Source organism: Barbus barbus, assembly GCF_936440315.1.
Source record: "Barbus barbus genome assembly, chromosome: 7".
Lineage (NCBI taxonomy): Eukaryota > Metazoa > Chordata > Actinopteri > Cypriniformes > Cyprinidae > Barbus > Barbus barbus.
The window spans coordinates 13508309-13514308 of NC_136735.1; positions in this window are offsets into that span (position 1 = coordinate 13508309).

The window sequence follows — 6000 nt, forward strand, 5'->3', positions numbered from 1 at the left end:
TCAGAGCCTTTGCACACACATTGGCCATAGCCATTTCAACCATTTGGAATGTCCTGAAAAAGAAAGAAGCCACTGGTGTACTAAGTAACAGACAGCGAACAGGTAGACCAAGGAAAACAACTTCAGTTGATGACAGAAACATTGTGAGAGCTGTCAGGAAAGACCCTAAAACAACTGTAAGTGAGATCAGCAACAACCTCCAGAGGGCAGGAGTGAAGGTATCACAATCTACTGTTCGCAGAAGACTTCATGATCACAAGTACAGAGGCTACACCAGAAGATGCAAACCATTCATTAGCAAGAAGAATATGAAGGCCAGGCTGGAATTTCCCAAAAAGTACAGAGATGAGCCTCAAAAATTCTGGGAAAAAGTTTTATGGACTGATGAGACAAAGATGAACCTTTACCAAAGTGACGGAAAGGGTAAAGAAGGATCTGCTCATGATCCCAAACATACAAGCTCATCTGTGAAACACAGTGGAGGTAATGTCATGGCTTGGGCTTGCATGGCTTCTTCTGGGACGGGCTCATTAATCTTCATTGATGTAACATGATGGCAGCAGCAAAATGAACTCGGAAGTCTACAGAAACATTTTGTCTGCCAATTTAAAGAAAGATGCAACCAAACTTATTGGGAGATCCTTCATCATGCAGCAAAATAATGACCCAAAACATACTGCCAAAACAACAAAGGAGTTCATCAGGGGCAAGAAGTGGAAGGTTTTAGACTGGCCAAGTGAATCTCCACACTTAAACCCTATAGAGCATGCCTTTTACCTGCTAAAGAGGAGACTGAAGGGGATAACCACCCCAAAACAAACAACAACTGAAAGAGGCTGCGCTGAAAGCCTGTAAAAATATCACAAAAGAAGAATGCAAAAGTTTGGTGATGTCAATGGGTCACAGGCTTGATGCACTTATTGAAAGCAAAGGATTTGCAACTAAATATTTAAAGTCTTTTTCAAGTATGTTAATTCTATCTGTTCCAATACTTTTGCTCACATGAAAAATGGGTGGGTTCAAACAAAAGGTGATATCTCCTAAGTTGTGTGTCAGATCCAGATGTAAATACCTGGAAATGAAAGCTGGCATGTAAATCTCTTGTCTGATATTCATCTTTTGATGTCAAACCCAAATGTTTTCAGTCTACAGCAAAAATAAAGGAATTGGCCTCACTGTCCCAATACTTTTGGAGGGGAGTGTATCTATATAAAATGTATAGGGCATGGCCTTGCATGGAATAAAGTTTGTGTGGAAAAAAATATTATATGCTATAATATTAACATTTTTTGGTAAGGGTCATCTGTACTGAATCACATTGTCTTCCGAGTTGGTGAAGTCTGTCTGTTGCCAACAAAGCTTTGATAATTGTCTGACAAGTATGTGTGAAGTGCCTCCTAGTGGTTAAACTAAAGCCTGTCATAAATTACATGAGGAATTGACAGTGTTTTCATCTTCTCTGTTGCTCTCTAGCTGTGCTCATGAAACACAGATGTAATTCTTGTCAAAATAAATAAACATACTTATGCATCATAGCTGCCTGTTAATTAGGTTAAATGTTTGTTTGCGCATTTTAATTCTGTTTATTAAATATTAATATTTTAATTTTAATATGTATGTAATGTAGGCCTACCATTAATAAATGTAAAATTTTAAAGCATAAACATAATGTGTAATGCCCTGGTAATAAATAATATGACAGCTATAGTCAGGGAAAAACCGTCTTTGCTTTACAAAAATACTACATAATTGGTGAAGCTATGTTGTTAATCTTAGCAACACCAATTATGCAACAATATGGCTCCCATAGATTCATCTTTATAGTGACAGCACCTTAATTTTTATTAATACAAGACTAATTGATGTGATTAATTTAAATTGTAGGCCTACCTTTGATTATATTCAAGATAATTGAACAACACATCATTTCCTGCAAATGTTCCAAGCTTATTCAAGCTTAAAATGTTGCTATTTCATATAATAATCTTTTTTTTTTATTGCCAAGATCTATGAATCGGTTCTTTTTATAGAGGTTATGGGTTTAATATGACAGCTATACACTTCTGTGGAAGCCTGAGCGTTTACAAGACAGTGATTGCACGGCAGAGAAACAGTTAATGCACGATTTAGAAGCCTAATAAAAAGACAATAGGGAATGGACTTTTTCACTGAACGAAATGTTATTATGGATTCATATTAGAAAGAACAATGTAAAGTTAAAATGATGTAATGATTTGTTTTTTACAAACACATCAACTTCTCACTTCACTAGACGTTAATTGATGGACTGGAGTCCTGTGGAAATCTTGTGGATTATTGTGATGTTTTGATCAGCTGTTTGAACTCATTCTGACGGCACCCATTCACTGCAGAGGATCCATTGCTAAGCAAGTGATGCAATTCAAAATTTCTCCAAATATGTTCCCATGAAGAAACAAACTCATCTAAATCTTTGATAACTTCATTAAATTTGCAGCACATTTTCATTGTTGGATGAACTATTCCTTTAAAATTTGTAAAAAATAAATAAATAATAATAATAATAAAAATAACAAAATAGTTTAAGCTCAAGTCGACAAATTTAATTTGAGAAAAGTAAATGAATGAAAAGGAAGGAATAAGGAAATTATAAAGAGAGGATGATGAAGTCAGGAAAAGAAGGAAGGAAGGAAGGAAGGAAGGAAGGAAGGAAGGAAGGAAGGAAGGAAGGAAGGAAGGAAGGAAGGAAGGAAGGAAGGAAGGAAGGAAGGAAGGAAGGAAGGAAGGAACAAAATGATATATTGACAGGAGATAAGAATTTGACAGATAGAAAATGGCACAGTAAGTGACAGAGGGGCAGATTGAAGCATAAACACTAATGGAGATGTATAGGCAGTCTCTCGTTCTCTCTCTCATTGCTTTCTGACTGCAAAGTTAACAGATGCCCGCGCTTGGCAGTGGCTCTCTTGATGCTTGTAAAGAAGGCTTGACCCATCTGTACTGTGCATAAGCACAAGCAACAATCAATCCTGTACAGACCAAAATCAGCTTTGGGTTTAAGAACACCAGCAGAGCAATGAGAATTAATGTTATTTTTTGACTGGTGCAAGAGCAGTAATTAAGCGTGTTACCAAACATGTGCTGCGACAGGATCTCTCCCCGTACAGCCAGAACAGCTATAATGTAAATGTAATGCTGTGAACAAAGAAGAGCTTTTATATAGCTGTTCCAAAAACAAGAAGGTAATATCGAGTAACTTACATTCATGCTACACACATTCAAACTATAGAACATACTTTTTTAAAGGTTCCAATGTAAGTACATATTCAAAAGAAACATATTCAGAGAACATGCCATTTCTGATGCAGCCAGCCACTTGTTTTATTTCTAAACAGTTAGTGTTGTTCAATAAAAATAGGTTGAGTGACTAATTCAATGACTTACTCTTAAAAGCATGTTACTTGTTGCCACCTACTGGTGGAAAGATGTACACAGCAAAAGGTCCGCAGCAAAATTAATCATTGTCCAGCTCAGTTTCGTTCTCAATAGCATCAGTACATCATTTATAATAATGGAATTAACAAAATTGTACTGAATACTGTGTGTTTGTTTCTAGGAGAGTGTCAACCCCTAATTGACATGAGGAAGAAATAATTGAAAAGTGTTCAGCGTACAGTGCACCCCTCTTTGCAACAGAGGAAGCATCAGGAAAGAGGAGAAGAGAGAAAGTTAAAAGGCAGATGTTGGTGAGACTTTATTTCTGGAAATGCATTAAAGGTCACTCACATTCTGCCACAAATGTAAACCTGATTTTAGATAGTATTTAAATGAGATTAAGAACTCCAGCTACTTGTAGGCCTTCTGTATATTTCACACTAAATTGTGATGCAGCCTGAATCATAATCACACCATGTTCATTTGTTGGCCAGAGGAGAACTGATCCCTAAACTAAACATAATTTCTCCCAAGGGTTTTTTCTCCATTCGGTCATCTGGTGGAGTTTGGGTTCCTTGCCACTGTCGACTTTTGGCTTGCTTATTTGGGATTCAAGATTTATATTTGTCACATACACAATTATACAGAGTATAACAGCAGTGAAATGTAAGTCAGGTCCGCTCCAAGGACAGTGCAATTATATAGAATACAAATATTAAGAAAAAGAAAAGTAGAAAAAATAAAAGAATAAAATAAAAGATAAAAAATATAAATATAAATGTGCAGGTCAGTATGTTGTTGACTTAAATAGTAATAAAGAGGAATGTACAAAAGAATGTGCAAAAAAGTTGTACAGGGTATTTAAATAGCAGCAATATGAGGTAGAAAAAATTATGAATAGCTTATTGATATGGTGATATTTACATGGAGTCAAGTGAAGTTATGACACAGAGTTAGAGTTTAGGAGCCTGATGGCCTGGGGGAAGAAGCTCCTCCTAAGTCTCTCAGTTTTTGCCATCAGGCTACGGAAGCGCTTACCAGATGGAAGCAAAGTGAATAGATGGTTACCAGAGTGATTAGAGTCCTTGATGATTTTGACAGCTCTACTTTTGCAGCGTTTGAGGTAGATGTCCTGCATAGAGAGGGGAGAGCAGACCCTGGGATGCGCTCAGCTAAGCGCACAACTCTCTGTAGAGCTTTGCAGTCCTGATTGGAGCTGTTTCCATACCACACTGAGATGCACTGAGTCAACGCACTTTCTATGGTCCCTGAATAGAACGTTTTCAGGATTGCTGGTGAGACCCTGAATTTCCTCAGCTGTCGCAGATGGTGCAGTCTTTGCCTGGCTTTCTTAACCAGTGTTTGGATGTGTGTAGTCCAAGTCAGGTTCTCAGAGATGTTTACACCGAGGTACTTGAAGCTACTCACCCTCTCCACAGGGGTCCCACTGATCATAAGAGGAGTGTAGGGCTGCTGCTGTCTCTTCCTAAAGTCCATGATCAGCTCTTTAGTTTTGCTCACATTCAGAGAGAGACAGTTGTCCTGGCACCATGATGTGAGTCTCTCTACCTCATCCAAGTATGCGGTCTCATCGTTGTTGGAGATGAGGCCCAGAACCACAGTATCATCAGCGAATTTGATAATAGATGTGGAGCTGTGAGAGGACACGCAGTCATGCGTGTAGAGAGAGTACAGCAGGGGACTCAGGACACAGCCCTGTGGGGCTCCTACGTTCAGGGTGATGGAGTTTGAGGTGAACTGGCCAACTTTCACCACTCTAGGTCTGCCGGTGAGGAAGTCTTGAATCCAGTCACAGAGTGAGGAGTTTAGGCCGAGGTCTGTGAGTTTAGAAGCCAGCTTGATGGGGACTATAGTGTTGAAAGCTGAGCTATAGTCAATGAATAGCAGCCTTACATAATTCCCATAGTTGCTGTCCAAGTGTGTGAGGGAAGAGTGGAGGACGTGAGAGATGGCATCATCAGTAGATCTACAAGTCTCTCAAAAACCTTCATGACTATTGATGTGAGGGCAACTGGGCGATAGTCATTTAGGCAAGAGGGTTTATTGTTCTTTGGCACAGGGATAATGACGGATTTTTTGAATGAGGTGGGAACCACGGAGCATTAAAGATGGAAGTGAACAAACCAGTGAGCTGGTGGGGACACACAATATTCAGCAATATTATTGATCTGACTCCACTGACACTACTGGATGAGGACTGAACTGAGCTAGATGATGACACCACTGTTTTCTGCACAGCTGCATTGAAATTATTATATTTGATGATTTTTATACAGTTATTGAAATTAACTGAGTCTACACTGATTTCAACTGAACAATGACACTTTTTACTGTTTAGAGCTGCTTCACAGCAGAAGTGAATTCTGTTTGCATCATTGTTTGACTTTTTATCAGTGTAAAGCAGCTTTGAAACAATCTGTTTTGTATAAAGCACTATATAAATAATGGTGACTTGACTTAAATTGGTTCAGATCTTCAAAAAAAGTGCATGAAACAGGCAACCTGAATGAACACAAAATAAAGTTTATTAATGATATCTGTATTGCCTTTGTTTTATGTTAATTT